This window comes from Crocuta crocuta, unplaced genomic scaffold (assembly GCF_008692635.1).
Source record: "Crocuta crocuta isolate KB4526 unplaced genomic scaffold, BGI_CrCroc_1.0 scaffold112, whole genome shotgun sequence".
In the NCBI taxonomy this organism is placed as follows: Eukaryota; Metazoa; Chordata; class Mammalia; order Carnivora; family Hyaenidae; genus Crocuta; species Crocuta crocuta.
This window is the reverse complement of record NW_027528818.1, coordinates 1,612,500-1,630,868: the sequence shown is the minus strand read 5'-3', so window position 1 is coordinate 1,630,868 and position 18,369 is coordinate 1,612,500. Positions and strand designations below refer to the sequence as shown.

General features: G+C 36.9%; 1 protein-coding gene across 1 annotated transcript in view; it reads left to right on the top strand.

The window, feature by feature from the left end:
- Positions 1–18,369, top strand: part of HHIP (hedgehog interacting protein) — a 95,211-nt gene that overhangs the window by 38,365 nt on the left and 38,477 nt on the right. The gene's annotated exons all lie outside the window — the stretch shown is intronic.

The following is an 18,369-nucleotide window of genomic DNA, read 5'->3' as shown; positions in this document are numbered from 1 at the left end:
CAGCGTTGCAATAAGCTTCACTTATACAGTAAAACTTGAGCTCATGTTAAATTATGCAGTTCACTATATTCAGCCAGGACTTTCCAGTCCACCCAAAGTTTCCAGTAAAGTTCTGTTTGACCTTTGTATAAAAGACCACCTTTACTAGGTGACTTATTTTTGCTGCCCTCTTGGGTGGTCGAATGAGGCAGACTTCCGTGTTGAACAACATACAACCTTCTTTTTGCCAACTGAACATTACACTGGGATGTGGCTCAGAGGAACAGTTTCTCAATACTATAAACAACGGCTTTCTTGGAACAGCTTGTTGCTGAAGCATAAAGAGAGGTTACTCTTGGTTTAGCCTTGAGTAGCATATGAATTGGTTAAGGAAGTAAGTGTGGCTGACCCACCAAATTACAGTGGCCATAATATAATTAAGTTCAGTATCCTCCCTGGAGGCTGTAAGAAGTATTATTATGACACCAAACTTAAAGAAAAGGAATTTTTTAAGAGCCAGGAAATTAGCGAGAAGCAGTCTTTGGGGAAATGTTGCAAGGTTTAAAAAAATCAGTAGAAACAACATAAAAGTTGTTCAAGGAAAAAGGCTGGTTAAAATGCAAAATTTTGTTATCTGTGATCCTGAGTGCATTAAGTGTCTTTCAAAAGAGTAGGGTGTCTCGGGATTAAAGATGCTATTGGAGTTAGGATGGGAAAAAAATAGAGGATTAAAGATGTGTCCACAATATTGAAGACAAAGTAAAAATAGGATATATTCTTAAAAGAAATTTTTGGGAAAGCGTTTGCTATCTGCTTATCCAAATCAAATTGTGTTTTAAAATAAAACTTCTAATAGCAGCTTAGACTAGTAAGTCATAGACTTTATATAGATTATTAAAACATCATTAAAGATGTAAATGACTGAGTGGAGAGAAGGGGACAAAGGATTGAGACTGCAGAGCTCTTTATGGGCTTGTCATAAAGCCACAGCATTCTGGGCAAAGCAGCTTGTGTGGTTATCAGAGGTTCCCGATAGTTTTTACCCTGGGCTCAACAGTCACAGGACAAAAAGTTTCTCACAGTATATATGAAAGCATAAACACTGAAAAGAAAGATGCCTAACTTGGATTTCTTTCCAAATCATTGTTGTTCAAGGTATTATTCTTTATTTCTTAGGCTCCATGACAGATGGGCTTAAAATGGGCGATCAAGTCACCAGGGCAAGGGTGATTTATTCTTTGGTAATATACCACAGTTTTGTCATGCTATGTAACCGTTATGTTTGGCCAGTCCCCTCGTCATCCCTTGGTGACAACTGAATAATATAGCAGGTGATCCAACTTATGTCTCCTTCGATATCCTAATAATCTCTTCAGTGTCCTGCCCAGTGACACTGCAAAAAACATTACTTTCATAAAAGAAGGGTGCTTTGGGGTAGAGAAGAACTGCCATTCAGTGTAAAGTATGACCCTTCAGATGATGCTGGCCAAATAAATCAAGGGGCTGAATATAGTATCTGGCAAATGCATATTTTATACAGCCAGTCTTCAACATACCGTTAGTTTAGAGAAGGGGTATGCACCTTTTTGAAATTCCACTACCTTTCAGAGTTATTACAAAATATGCGTCCATTTAAACCTTGCAATAGTCCTATAATCTGGGCATTATTATTTTTATTTTATAGATAAGAAAACTCGTGTTTGGAAGAGTTAAGTAAACTTCCGAATAATAAATATCTAGTAACCGGCAGAACTACGATTCAGATTCATACTGTCTTATTCCAGCAGTTAATGCAAAGTTCATCTGGTAACTATCCAAAATCCAGTCTATGAATATTTGAAAAAAACTTTGTTTCAGAATCAGCACAGATTTCCAATGGGGCTGTCTTCTGTGACCATTACATAATAAACTTATAGAAAGTTAGACTCATCAAGTTCCTGCTCGAGGCACCTTCTGTTTCCAAGTGGGGGTCAGCCTTGGACTAACTTGTTGAAGCAGAAAAAGTAGCTACATTTGATTTGTCCTTGAACAATATGAATTGTAAAGGAAGCTATGTGTGGCTTGCCAAAAGAGCCCCAGTTTGATACTGGTTGACAGAGTGCCCTTCTGTAGAATTAATTATGGATTCTTTTTGAAGTTGTAAGCGGCCAACAGGTGCAAATGCATTATTCATGCAGCTCTTAGGGAAAAGTTTCACCTGTGGTGAGATAAGCCTTTCCCAGACTGGGTGAGTGGGAAGTTTGACTTTTCTGCCAAAATAAATTGAGAGTCTAAATATTAGAACTTATGGGGAAGCGTTAGGTCCTTCTAATGTATTTGCAGAAACCTGTGTTTCTTTCATTCTTTTGTTCTCCTAAGTCTCTTTTATACTGCAAAAGACACATGTCATGGGGTGCATGTTAAATGTCAGAGAAACTGTGTAAAGTTGTAGATATTAATTAATCCTGCCAGATGAAACCCTTGGAGAATGGGGAGTCAGGAAATGCATCATCTAAGAAGTTATATGCAAAAATGGAAGGGTTGAGAATTCTTTCTCATATACACAAATCTTCTCAATTCTCTTGTGCCTCCTATTCTGTGTAAGATGTAATTACCTATAAATTGAATGTGGATAAAGGGCATCATGTTTTATGGGTTTAAAGTGGGAGCATCAAAAACTAACTATAAATGTCATTAGAGCACTCATTTCTCCATAAAGTTTGGTGCGTTGTAAATGTCATCTAGGGCCCATGCCATGGGAATAGGCAGATAGCTTTGGGGAGCTGATTTTAGATACTGAAACCATTTCAATGACAGATGAATACCTTCCAAAGAGTTTGGGTTGCAAAAATGAAAAAAAAAAATGTCGTTTCACAGTATGCTGGATTAGGGCATACAGTGGTCTCAGCCCATAGTGTTTAAGCTACACCTGCACATATACAATTTGAAAAGATAGTTTGACTTCAGAAAACTTTTGCTAATGTATTTTATTTCACCCAGAAGGAGTTCTTTATAACAAACAGGAAAACTCACTAAATATAACCCAAAGTTTAAGCAATGGAAAGGCACATAGATGATGTCGTACATTATAAATATTTTTTGTACTTGCTAGTTTATTTCTAAGGAAATTATGAGAATGACATCATAATGATGACTGACTTTTATTAGTGTTTGTGCTCTGAAGCTCTAGACAAGTAGTTATATGAAAAAACAAACTGTCTAGTGTTACTCCCTAATACTTTGCCTTATGTCTTCTAGTGACATTATCCTAGGAAGTGATTCTAGGACTACAATATTATCATTAGTTGCCTTTTACACATTTATCCTGAAGAACAACATGGTTGTAAAGCATAAAATTTCGTAAACTTCATAATGGGGAATAATTACCTTTTATTTTTGTCTGAACTACTGCTTCACTTTTGTTTCCAACTCAAAAAAAATACTTTAAACTAATATTTTATAGCCTATTACTTCTTGCTATTAGAGAAAGTCTTTTCATAACGATTTATTGTGCATGTTAGCAATATACTCCTTTGTTCTACCAATACCAAGTGGAAGTCATACCTTTTCTAGATAAATCTTTTTAAATGACTTATTCGATAAAATTAAATCTTAAAAGAGAGTAGTATAAAGATATACAGAATGCATGAGATAGAACTATAGGGTTTATAGTCTTTTATTCATATACACAACAAATTGTTCAGTGCCTATTAGGTATCAGTCATTGGGCTGAGTGCCGGGGTACAGTCACAAAATAATAAGACTTGACCTCCATTGAAGACTTCTTTATGGTGTAGGGACACTGGTAGGAACAGTCAACACAAAATGATATGACAGTGGTGTGGTATCCTAGCTAACAAGTGAAGCAGCCAGGTTCCAAATCCAGGCAATCTAAACCCCTGAGCCCATGCTTTTAAACATAAATGAATAGGAATTTGATGCACAATGACATGGAAGCAACTGGCTTACCATATTTACCCCTGATGATTGAGTGGAGTGCTGGGAATCTGAGAGCAAGGCGTGTGCTGTAAGCAAAGATAAATGGCCATGACATCACAGGTGTTGCAGAGAGTGGGTGCTGATGGTCAGAAAAGCGAAATCATTATAAACACTTCATTTGATTTAGAACCAGGACCCTTTCTCTGCATGGTGAGTCTGTGCGTTAAAATGGGAAGCATTTGTGTGCTATCGGTTTTGTTCAAATTGCTACATGTGCTGAATTATAAACACTAGACAACTCTAGTCTGTCTTTCATTCTTTGGCTCTTCCCTAGGGTTAACTAAGAAAACTATCTCATGCAATTTAAGTATCAGAAGTTTCCTCAAATTCTGACTTTTGGCCCCAAATTATAGTATCCCTAGGTATATAAAGTAAATTTTGCATAATATTAAGAATTATAGGAAACAGAGCTTCCTTTGCATTGAAAACCACCCTACTGTGACACTTTCATGGAAAAGGTGAACAGCCAGACTGTCATCCTTAAAATTCATCTTCATGTATTTGAGGCAAGGTATGTGTACTCAGGTTTTTTTCTTTCTGCTTTTTTAAGTTTATATATTTATTTTGAGGGAGTGAGCATGAGTGAGGGAGGGGCAGAGAGAGAGAGAAAGAGAGAATTCCAAGCAGGTTCTGCATCATCAGTGTGAAAACCAATGCAGGGCTCCATCGCATGAACTGTGAGATTATGACCTGAGTCAAAATCAAGAGTTGGGGGGCGCCCGGGTGGATCAGTCAGTTAAGCGTCCGACTTTGATTCAGATCATGATCTCGAGGTTTATGGGTTCGAGCCCTGCGTCGGGTTCTGTGCTGACAACTCAGAGCCTGGAGCCTTTCAGATTCTGTGTTTCTCCCCTCTCTGCCTCTCTCCTGCTCACACTCTGTTTCTCTCTCTGTCTCAAAAATAAATAAACATTAAAAATTTTTTTTTTAATCAAGAGTTGGATGCTTTATCAACTGAGCCACCCACGGGCCCCTTTTTCTTTTCTGAACTTAAGAAATCCAAGCCCTCCCTTTCATCTTTCTTCATAAATCCTATTCTGATTTTATAATTAGCTTCCTATCTTTAATGTGGACTTTAGATTTTTCAGATACATATAATATATCGTTCCCACACTTATTCTATTCTAATGGAATAGTATCATACTTTCCTGATTATAGAAAACATAGAACTGCAAAAATTTGTATTTTAAATTGTTACATAATTTAACATTAAGGATGCATTTTTCAGAAATATATATCATTGCTTTTATTCAAAATTAGTATAAATATGTAATATGTAAAATATCAAAAAGAGTTGCTGAATTTGGATATCTGAGACACAGCAAAAATGTGTTTTCTAGATGTTGATTTGTATTCCTATTTTGGAATAGGAATGGTTTTTCAATGTAAAAATGTTTAAATAGATCATTTTTTAGTCTTTTAGTGTTGCTATGTCACCAAAATTATGCATTTGATCATTTTGCAATATAGTGATTAATGAAAGTATCAGAGATGCAAAGAATTTGATTTTTGCTATTTTGATAAATTGCAAGTTTAGTTGACATATAAATCATGTAAATACAAACCCCACTCAGAAAATAATTTTTGAAGTACCATAATTTTTATATGACCTTGAAGTTTCAGCAATCTATTGCGTAACTAACTTTTCAGGAGAAGTCACATAAAGGAAACCTCATATTTTCTTAAATTTATTAGTGCTCCTTGGTGGTCTAAATGGTTTGGGTTTTGTTTTGTTTTTTAAAGTTTCTTTTCAAGGCAATAATCTTACTTAATTGTTTAATGTTTGTTCTCATATAAGTCAATTTGAGTTATTAGAGTAACAATAGGAAATATATAATGGCAAAGAGTGGTGGAACATGGCTACGAAACTCAAGTATCCTAGTGTTATATTTCTATATAATGATGTGAAGATAATGCTTTTAGCTGCATGACCACCATATTAGCCACACATCATAAACAACAAATTTGATAAAAGCAAGAGGTCAAATTCATTAAAAACTACTCTCTGCTGTAGTTAAGCATTTATTTTCAATATTGTGATTTTCTTCATTGAAAGGACACTGAATCTCCATTTTCTGACAGGAGAAAAAAGACTTTTCAAACCAAACAGGTATAGATCAGATGAAACTCTCAAGGAAACATGCCTTATACTTGTAGGTTTCATGTTTGAAACAAAATAGTCAGACTTCATGCCTCAAAGATTTTAGCTTTAAGGATGGTATACAAAATCCTATTAGTCCATTTTATTTCATTACTTTTCTAATTAAAATTTTAATAATTCCATAAAAAAATGCTCTTATTCTTACAAACATTAGAATTATTAATTTTCATAAGATGCTTATTAATAAAGTATGCGAAATTATTTTTCTTTATTATAGACCAAGTCATTCTAAGAAAGATATTTCTAAGCTGCAAGACAATAATAGAAAGACATCTTTTTCCTACTCATTAAGTAAAATAAATTTGAGGGGTTTATAGGAATTACTAACAAGGCTTGTCCAATATTTTTCAACTTAATAATTTTTAAAAAATAAATACTTTAAGAAGAATCCTATGGGGATACCTGGGTGGCTCAGTCGGTGAAACATCCGACTTCAGCTCAGATCATGATCTCACAGTTCGTGGGTTCGGGCCCCGCATAGGGCTCTGTTCTGACAGGTCAGAGCCCGGAGCGGATTCTGTGTCTCCCTTTCTCTCCGCCCTTCCCTTGCTCACACTGTGTCTCCTTCTCTCAAAAATATTTAATTTGAAAAATTAAAAAGAAAATGATCCTGTGAAGGAAATCCTTGAGAGAGTGAAAAATGGAAAAAAATGAAACTCCTCAAATATAAATACTTCCTTTGTTCTGTAACATCACCTAATTTGGGGGGATATGTTTATTTTTGAATGGATGTGCATTGTCTTATACACTTTTTGAATAATCTTAAATTCTTCCTTAATTTATAATTAATATCCAAATTTCGATCTAAATTCTGTGTCTTTTATTCATATAAATGTATTATATTATTCAATATTGCTCTGAGGTCATTTTCATAGTTGTTTGTCAATATCAAGAATGCATATTTTTAACATAAATCTTGGAAGTACATTTTTAGATAGAGTAAGTTTTCGGTAGACAGGAAAGATCGCTGTGATCTGTAATGGTATCATTAGAGAACACTCAAATGTTGGGGTTGATTTGTTCACTAAAGAAATACTTATGGGGCACCTGGGTGGCTCAGTCAGTTGAGTGTCTGACTCTTGAATTTGGCTCAGGTCATGATCTCAGGGTCGTGAGATCAAGTCCCACTTTGGGGTCCTGAGCTCCACGCAGAGCCTGCATGAGATTCTCTCTCCCTCTCGCTCTGCCCCTCCCCATGCGCAGGCATGCATTCTCTCTCTCTCAATTAAGGAAAAAAAAAAAGAAATTATGTTTAACTTTAGAGTATCTGAACACTATATGTATTTTTTTAGTTAAGAAAAAAATAATATTCCTGTGGTGGCCAAGTATGTATATTCCAACTCTAAGATAAATTCATATTACCTCCAGTCTTGCAAATCACTTATAAATAAGCCATTGGTAACAGATACCATCTAAATCTTCTGAAGAGATGTGGGATGATCTTTATCAAAACTATGTGGTGAGCCTGGTGTTAAATAGAAGTATAAATGTTCCTTTCCGTGCCTGGGATTTTCCAAAGTCTGAAAGCTCTCTGAATGATACACAGCAAGACAATACTTCCTGTACATAAGTTAAACGTACTCCTTACCTGGTGAAAATGTAAGACTATGCATGCTGTATTTCAAAATTACATTCCTTTTTAAAATCTTGCTATTTTACAGGTCAGTTGACTTTGAGGATGGCTCTGACCTCTCTATTCACTATAATCACTATCTTTTATTCAACAAGTATGTTGGAATTTACAAAGTGATTTCACATTCTTTAATTATCTGAGCAACTTTATGAGAGGGCAGAAAGATAGTTTACTAAGTTTTCACTTGCTACATTAAATAACCAAGCACCCCCTTGAAAGGATTCTTGGTGGTATGTTAGCTTTTATGTATGTTTCATTCAAAAACCAGTAAGAAATACCTCTTCCCTCATGTTTAAATAATGATTTATTTAGTTATTTTAACCCCCCATTTAACTCACAAAAATATTTGGGTGCTTCACATTGAAAGGGAAAGGTATATTAAAATTTTAAAGCAAGAGAATAAAAGAAAGGAGCACAATAGTAATGGAGAGAAAGAATAAAAGAGGTTTGAAGGAGAATAGAAATATTCTACAATGGCAGTGATGGACTTACAAGAGCTAATTGTGTTGATCTTGTCACATACCCATCAGTGACATCATGTTGCCAGTTTGAAATTGGCCATGGTAAAAGTACTTATACCATGGACATATACACAAATCAGGACATATATTTCACAGATATGTTTCACAGAAACATAGGACATATGTTTCACAGAAACATACGCATATTTCACAGATAGTCAGTTTATCTCCCCATTGCCCTAAAACCTAAATTTACTTTTGTGTTAAAATAACTGAGGTGTAACCTTCATTTTATTCCCTCATAAAGCTTTGGAAATTTATTTATTTATTTATTTATTTATTTATTTATTTAATGTTTTATTTATTTCTAGGAGAGAGAGAGAGAGAGACAGCGTGAGCAGGGGAGGGTCAGAGAGAGAGAGAGTCACAGACTGAAACAGGCTCCAGGCTCTGAGCTGGCAGTCAGCACAGAGCCCGACGTGGGGCTCAAACCCACGAACCGCGAGATCATGACCTAAGCGAAAGTCGGACCCTCAACCGACTAAGCCACCCAGGCGCCCCTAAAGCTTTGGAAATTTAAATAAGGCTATTTCAAAAATGTCCCAAGCCTTGAACAGGAACTACAGCCTATCCATTGTTTGTTCATTTCTTCATTTAGGAAATAGTTGATGAGGCGATGTAAACTAATAGTTTACATTATTTATCCTTCAATCACAGACAATCTCTGCTTTGCCCACTTCTCGTTGTGCATTTTGGGCAAGTTACTCAAATCCTCTAGGTCTCTGTGTCCTTCTCCAGAAAATAAAGACAATGATAAAATAGTATTAAACTCTAGAGTTATTATAAGGTTTCAACAAGATAATGCTTGAAAATTGCTTAGCATGGTCTCTGGCATATAATAAAAATTCAATACGTGTTACCTTCTATAACAAGGCTTCCACTTTCAAGGAGCTCCTTTGTAAGACACTGGAAATACCAAGATCAGATCCCTGTCTTCAAGAAGCTTGCAGCCTAGTGGAGAATTGTTCTAGTTCCTAATTTACATATCTGACATTTTGCTGTGCCCAACAAGGCAGCTACCCAATATTTTATCTGTTTACAGTTCTGTCTAGAAATGTATACATTTTCAAATCTAAGATCTAACAAGTATTAAACCTCTAAGCTGTAATAGCAAAGTTTAGTATAGCTACAAAAATTTTTTAAATTATCATTTGTATTCATTTTTAATTCCCATGAATATTACAGTTTTTGCCAGACTCTTGTTAATTTATTTTCATGCAGCCTACACACACAGCATAAGAGTTGTGCTTTCTCTAAATATTTACAACATCTCTATAAATTTTCCTTCTTCAAAAAAGCATTTAGGGCTAGGATTTCATTTTTGAGAATTTATACTTTTTGTAGTTTTATTATTTGGCTGTTATTTCAAATAGATGTTTCACACAGTTTAATTTTATTGAAACACTTCTTTTTCTTTTAGAGACGATGTTTTGGAAAACTGAACTTAGGAATACCACAGATATTATTATCCTTTGACACATATTAAGACAAATGGTCCCTAGTGTTCAAGCCATTTCCTAGCATCATATTGGATTCCTTAGGAAGCATATATGACCAGTTCAATGGCAGTTGACTACTGCCAAGACAAAGTAAAAGGTCCAGGTCAATCCACTATCTAACGTGCCACACTGTATCAAATATCACAGTTCAAATAGGTAAGAAGCTTAGGGGAAAATAGAAATATGAAACACCATTCCATTTCACAAATATGAAGTTTATATAAATCATGTACATCCATAATAAAATAGTATGGCCATAATAGTTTTTATAATGTTTATTTATTTTTGAGAGAGAGAGAGGCAGAGAAAGAGTGAGAGTGGGGGAAGGGGCAGAGAGAGAGGGAGACACAAAATCCGAAGCAGGCTCCAGGCTCTGAGCTGTCAGCACAGAGCCCGATGTGGGGCTCGAACTCACAACTGTGAGATCACGACCTGAGCCAAAGTTGAACACTCAACCGACTGAGCCACCCAGGCGCCCCTGACCATAATAGTTTTTAAGTGTACATTTGAGTGTGTTTATACATTTTTCCCCCATAGGTGTGAGATATCAAAAGAATATTAGTATTCGGACTAAGAAGCAACTGGGAGGCTGGATTTCTAGAAAAGTACCATTTCTAGTATCTTTCCTCTGTGTAGGTCATAACTTAAACCCAGCATGACTGATTTATTTTGTTTATGTTTAAAAAGAGTGGGGAAGTGAATTGTTGAGGAAAGCTAGTGGTCTAGTGGTTTTCATCCAGAATAGCTCTCATTTGTACTTTTTAGCCTGTTTTTGCATTTACTTCAAAAGACAAAATGTACGATCTTAAACATAGATTTAACATGCACCAATTGCTACATGCATAACAGAAATCATATACCTCATGAGACACTTTCTAAAATCTCCAGCAGCTCTCCAACTTCGCTTGAAACAGGACCGACATATTTCTTTGTCAAGGGAGTGTGGCGGAGATGAGCTTGGGTCCTACAAGCATTAAAAAATTGTATATAATTTCTTGGAGAACCAGAACAGTGAGTAAATACAATTAAGCAGAAATGAGGTCTTGAAGAGACAAGACAGTGCCTTAAAGAACATCCAGTTATCTGAAAACTAAGAGGATAATTGGAATAAGTTAAAGACATACCTAAAAGATAAGCTAAATCTGAAAAAAAAAATAGAGGAAAATTTAAAGAAAAGGAGAAAACTAGTACTATAAATGATAGGTCCTCCGTGTGTTCTGGTCAGTTTCATCCCCAGAGGATAATGAAAGTGAGGAAAGCCAGAAGAGTGAATAACAAAATGACACAAGATATATTATAAAAATCTTAATTGCCAAGAAAGATTTGCATGACTGGAAGACTACCAAATTTTTCCTGAGTACTCTTTAGCTTCAAATTCTTCGATAGGGTTGATCATGATCTCCTTCCCAGCAAGGAGGATGGGCTAAAGAACTAGACTTTTTTCTGGAGTGTTTTCTGACACAGAATGAGAGAGTTTTTTTCCTTATACCAACCGGTTATCCAACACCAGCTGGGTGTCCAACCACTCACTTCAATTCTGATGCTAACTATCTGGAATTAGCCCAGACACTACTGATTAAGGGCTTCGTCCCACAAGACTGCCTCCACTTCAGGTACTAGCTGCAAACGGTGCCTAGGCTGCCCACATTTCTGCCCAGCTGACTACAAATTCAGAGGTTCCCATAAGCCTCTCCTCAGGCTTAAGAACTCACAGACCTAAAGAAATTGCTTTCCTTACTATTGCTGGTTTGTTATAAAGCCTACAACTCAGGAGCAGCCAGATGGAAGAGTTTCACAGGACAATGTATGGAGGAGAGAGATGTGGCGCTTCATGCTACCCTCCCAGCACCTCAGTACACTAACCAACCCAGAGGTTATCTAAACCCTGTTGTTTAGGGGTTTTATGGAGAACTTATAGATGATTGATCAAATCATTAGGTGTGGTTGATTAGATCATGTGTGCTGGTGATTGAACTCAACTTCATCTCTCTTCCTTCCCTGGAGGCTGGAGGTTGGGGGCGGGGTAGAGAGGGTGTTGGTGGGGTCAGGCTGAAGGTTCCAATCTGCTGAAGGTTCCATGTTTTTGGTTCCTCTGGCTACCAGTCCTTATCCTGAAGCTATCTAAGAGCCCACCCAGAGCCCCTTCATTAGCATAGACTCAGGTAATGCTGACAGGGTTTATTGTGAATAACAAAAGACACCCCGTGCCTACCCTACCCATAAGCTAACTCAGGATCCTCAGGGAATTGATTCCTCTTCTAAGATCAAGTTAGACTCTTGGAACTACTGAAAAGTTTCTCATCTTTTCCAGGAGTTGTGAAGAAATTAACACTTTACAGTATTTTTCAAAACTTATGAATAAAGCAAAATAATAGTTTTAGTGAGCTTAAAATCCTCTAGTTAGTAGAAATAGTTTGTCTACATTTAAGTTTTACCTTCTTTGCATTCTGTGATTAACTGTGATTAACACAACAGTTTTGCTCCTGGCTGAGTTCATATATGCCCACTTGTTACCAGATGGTCTTCCCCTTCTCCTCCTCCTCCTCAGCTCTGAAAGGTATTCTCACTTAATTTTGAAGGGTGTCGGTTGTTCTTTCATTACTAACAGCTAAGAGAGAGTGTTTGCTGTGACAAAGCTTTCCTTTAGTTTCTCTCTGTGAACTTGTACTTCACTTGTCTTCTCATTCAGGATGCTCCCAGTAGGGCATGGCCAAGATGGCTCAGGTCATAAGTACTTTGGACCCTTTTTTAGAAACAGATTAAAACATCCATGTAGTAGGTAGAATAATGCCCCTCCCCAAAAGATGTCCTCATTCTAATCCCTAGAATATGTTACTTTACATGGCAAAGGGGAATTAAGGTTGCAATGGAATTGAATCGCTAAACGGCACATATGGAGATTATCCTGGATTATCTGGATGGGCTCAATGTCATCACAAATTCTTAAAAGTCTAAGAGGGAATAGAGGATGTCTGAGTGGTGCCACAGGAGAAAGATACATCCCTGTTACTGATTTTGAAGATGGAAGAAGGACTCAAAACAAGGAATGCCAGATGATTTCTAGAAGCTGGAAAGGAAAAGGAAATGGAGGATCCCCTAGAGACTCCAGAAAGAAACACAGGCCTACAAACACATTTATTTTAACCTAGTGAGACCCGTGTTGGATTCTAACGTATAGATTTTAAGATTATAGATTTGTATTGTTTCAAGCCACTAAGTTAGTGGTAATTTTTTTTACAGCAGCAATGAAACGTGAATTCAAATACCAGAAGTATTATATTCGAATGAACAATTCTCAAGGAAACCTATGTCTCATTTCTGAACTGCAAAAGGTTGTAGTCTAAGAGAAGCAAAGGTTTGCCCGAGGAGGGGCCCATGTTAGTTTCCAAGTTCTCTTGTTCCTTTCCTGGTGTCCTGGTGTGTGCCAACAAAATGTGGACATATGAATAACAATTAAAAAGGGAGATGGGGGGGAGCGCCTGTTGGTTCAGCGTCCAACTTCAGCTCAGGTCATGATCTCACGGTTTGTGGGTTCGAGCCCTGGGTCAGGCTCTGTGCTGACAGCTAGCTCAGACCCTGTAGCCTGTTTCAGATTCTGTGCCTCCCTCTCTCTGACCCTCCCCTGCTCATGCCATCTCTCTGTCTCTCTCTCTCTCTCTCGAAATAAATCAAAAGCATTAAAAAAATTTTTTTTAAAAAGGGAGATGGGATCACCAGCCTTATGATAAAAGTATATATTTTATAGAGAATTAAAAATACCATCCATCTATCCTTATGTTGATTCTCAGAAACTCCTTCATTATTAAGAAAATGCCAATTCTATCAGAGGTCTTCATTCATACCTGTGTCATGTGCGTAAAATAAATTGGAAGATGGTCTTACTGTTTGCAGACACTCTGCCTAATATTCTTCAGGTAATTTAGATTTCATAAAACCAAGCTTTTTTCTTTTCCTTTCCAAGTTTTAGAGTGGAGAAACCTCAGGTGCTAATATACTAACTAGCCTGTGTGTCCAAAGTTACCCAGAATATGTATTTATTCCCTTTAATACTTATTTTTGCGGCCATGCACATTTCTAATAGTGTAGCAGTGCTTAACTCTCTCCTTTGCACCCAAATATCAGCATCACAAAGAAGTGTGGTGGGAATGAAACAGCTAAAAACTTACTTTGTTATCTAACCTCGTTATCTGCTTTCATGCATACCGTAAGCTTCTAAAGGACAGAGATTTATTCTTATTGTCTCATCTTATCCCTAGTGCCAAGTACAATGCCTAACACATAGTAGGTATTTGATAAATATTTGTTGAATGAATGTTAAATACAAATATCTTCTTACAAAGACTATTTATGACAAGGCACATCTTGAACTTAGCACTGCATTATTTAGTTCAATTTACACTTCATTGCTTTCACAATACCATAAGGCCGTTCTGTAGACCACCTAACTTGAAGCTAGTTATTTGCTACAGGGTCACTAAGAAAAACTATGCAGAAATGAGAAATGGTGCTTCTAGTTCAGTGCTGCCCAGTCTTGTGCCTTAAAATATATAACCCTGAAAAAGGTTAAGACAAACTTTAAAGATAGTAATCAGAAAAAAATTAACTTTAACCACATTGAAAGTAGGAAGGGAATGTTTTTCTGAAAAATCAATGAGAGACCATTCCCACAATTTCTTTTAAAAAAGAAAAAGAAAGGGGCGTCTGAGTGGCTTCGTAGGTTAAGCTTCTGACTTTGACTCAGGTCATGATCTTGTGGTTTGTGAGCTCCACATTGGGCTCCACACTGACCGTGCTTAGGATTCTGAGTCCCTCTCTCTCTCAAAATAATTTTTTAAAAAAAATTTTAAAAAGAAAAAATCCTTTTTATTCTAATCATTTTCTCGTTACCTCTCTTTTTCTAATAGATGCTTCCCTTTTCTTCAAAGAAAAGGAATATTCTTAGTCAATTGGTTAGAATTTTGATGTGTTCATCAGGGAAGAGTGTCCCAAAACTATAGGACTAGAGCTGATCTTGTACTTACATTAGCGTCGTCAATACTCTCTGGAGTTTCTGTCTCTTTGCTGTTGACCCTGTGAAATTGCTCCTGAAAGCTGAATGATAACTAGAAAGGCAGTTAACTACCTATTTAACGTCTCTAGGAGGGTTTTATGATTTACTCTGAAACATGGGTCAAGCTCAAGACTTTAAAGTATACAGGGACATGATTTTCAAATCATTCAACTACCTGTGCTTGGTTGTGGGGTTGCCCCCAGGGTTGATGCAGGTTGAATAAAGGGGAAGGAAGTTCCCATGGTAGCCTATGATGCTTGGATGAAAAGTTTCAGACAGTTAACTTTAACAAAACAAAACAGAAAAAGCATTACACAAATAGGGAATACTAAAGTGTTTTTTGTGAATTACTTGTTGCCCATTTCTAGCAGTGATGTACATTCCTGGAAGCGCAATGCACGCACACATAAAGCAGTATTAATAATGAAATACAAAGTATGATGTGAATGTTTTGATAAATCACTGCTTTTCACATGAGTCAAGATAAGTATTTTGGACCTTGGCTAGTGTTTTCAAAAGTATAAGGTTAGAAGTCATTGTGGTTTTGAAAGGAATGGCTCCCTGGACCATGATTCGTCCATTTGCCTTTCTGTTAATGGTTTTTCTCCCTCTTTAGCCAGCTTGGCTGAACTAATCACTAGGGGTTCATTCTCCCCAGATGCTCACTAGAAACAATTTGATAATTTGACATTTCTGGAAGGAGTGCATGATCCTTAATTCCATGAAGTGACACATAATTGAGAAGAGAAGATGGGGAGGAGTAGGAAGAGAGTCAGTAACGTGAGCACAGGGCTTTCCCCTGAGCCCGGAGAGCTGGTCTGTTGGCCTACCCTACCTCCAGGCACCAGAGCTCAGGATGTCAGGCTGGGCAGTCTCCTGGTGAAAGAATGTTGCTGAAGCCTCCCATGTCCAGTGGTGTTTCTGGCATTGTGGCCTCTAATAGATCCTGCTTCAGAATTAAACCTTTCATGCCCAATCAACATATTTCTTCATACAGATCTTGAAAAATGATCCAGACCTCAAAGATAGGTTTGTACTTGTGACGTAAATCATGATTTGTCAGTAACATACTTTAGACCGACAACATAACTCTGAAGGCCAATTCAAGCTGAATGTTGGCCTATCGATACTTTAATCTCCTGACAGTGGTAATATATCCCCCTTCCCAATCTCTAAACATTTAGGACTCACATTATACTACAGAGCTTACAAAGCTAATTTTGAGAGAAACTCTAGCATACTCACATAATACATTAACTTTTTTAGCGGTATAGTTAGGAAAGTGAGTATTTCTCTGAAATAACTTAAGAATAATTAGCCGTGTTTCTAAGAGCCAACCAGATCACTACCTGGAAGCTGACTTTAAAGATATGAAATCAGGTGCTCCTGAGTGGCTCAGTCAGTTAGGTGTCAGACTTCAGCTCAGGTCATGATCTCACAGTTCGAGCCCCACATCAGGCTCTGTGCTGACAGCTCAGAGCCTGGTGCCTGCTTCAGATTCTGTGTCTCCCTCTCTCTCTACCCCTCCCCCACTCGTGCTCTGTCTCTCTCTCTCTCTCTCTCAAAAATAAACATTTAAAAAATAAAAAATATGAAATCATTTGTAATATAATAATTAAACAAATGTAAATCCTATATCCTAAAAAATTCAGAATTACTGACTTTTTAAAATTAATTTTTAAATTGATTTTCTTGTAATTCAAATGTTTCATTCCATTTCCATATTTGGCACCTTAATAAATGCCAATGATTTCATTTATATGATATGATAAAATTCATTTATGTGACAGGTGAATCTCTAAAGTGAACAATTATCTCCTGTCACTTGTGGATTTGTTTAAATCTCTTTCCTCGTCTCTCTATAGTGCATGAATTCTACATTCTTAATTCCTGAAAAGCAGTTAGTACAGTTTTAAGCCATGCTGCTATCCAACTCAAATTGTATCCCAGATGATTTGATTAAAAACTACAAAAGAACTGCTTTCAGCAAAAGCTCCTTATTGTGGGACACAAATATTTGTGAAGTGGGCATAAAGTACTTACCCTGCACTGCAGCTTTAAAGTGAAATACATTTGGAAGAGGAATTAATCACAAACTAAATCCCACCCCTCAGCTTTCTTATACATCCGCCAAAGAGGTTTAAATGTGCTTTTCTACAATCAATCCTTAGGCATGCATCCCAGCTTTCAACATCTCATGAGAAGAGATAACTTTTTAATGAAGTTATTTAAAAAAGCAACATCAAATCAATACTAAAATCACTATCAGAAAAAAAATCACCATAAGATCATCGGAAAAATAGAGGTTCATTTTCCTTAATCATAGTCATTAGATCCACCCCCTTCAATGAGATTGTTTTGATTAAAATTAATATTAAGCATATTGTGACATACAAATGAAGAGGTTGGCTTTTTCAACACTCCAGTTATACTTAGGTAGTTCTGGAATATTTGCATCCACTTTATTATTTAAAAGTTTGGATGTTTCTACTTTGGATGGCGTCTCTCTGAAAGCAGTTTTTCTCTAATCCAAGAGATAAATCAAACAGTGTTTATTAAAAGTGAACTTGTATACCTACAACTTAAAACATTTGTAATGTTTATTTATTTTTGAGACACAGAGAGAGAGAGAATGAAGGGGGGAGGGGTAGAGAGAGAGGGGGAGACACAGAATTCAAAGCAGGCTCCAGGCTCTAAGTTATCTATCAGCACAGAGCCCAATGCCGGGCTCTGACTCACAAGCCACAAGATCATGACTTGAACCGAAGTCAGAAGCTCAACCACCCAGGCGCCCCTATGCCTACAACTTTAAATTCTTCAGTAGATGTATAATCCCAACCATACACAGCTCCGTGCTTTGGTAGTAACACATGCTCTTCTGGGGAAGAAGACAAAAGAGTGCTTCCGTTACCAAGCACAACCTTGTGAAGAAGTCGTAGTGTTTGAGACTGCTTCCCTCCTGTAAGACTTTCAAGGGGTGACTTCTAGCTGTTTGCCTCAGGAGATGTGATGGGTAATGAAGTAGGTGGGCAAGGTGATGTCCTAGCAGTTGCTTCATTCAGTTTCTTTGTCATGTTTTTCACCAGTTTAGATAATGCCTCAGACTACAGAGAAAGCACTCACTGGCTTATTAGAATTTGAACTTTTAAGTCTCTGATCTAGATAATTTCAGATACTATAATTTCATTATAGAAATCCCTGGACTACTTGTGGGATAAAGCAAATGCTAAGACCGTATTGAGTTTCATCAAGCTGAATTAGCAGAAAATAAGGATAAAATGCCTTTCTATTTAAGAACATGATGATGTTTTAATTGTTACAGCATTTGGCATGCCTAATGTATACAATCCTTGACATTCATGTAATAACAAAGAAAGTTGTTTGGGATCTTTCTTTTATTTCCTAGTGTTCCCTTTACTCTCTAGCATCTCTCCCAGTCCCGCCCCAGTCCTGGTGTATAGCTCTCCTCCTGTTTCTACGTTCCTTCTCTAAAGAAAAACTCGATGCTGTGAAAGGGTACGTGTAAAAATACCTCATTCCTATGTAGA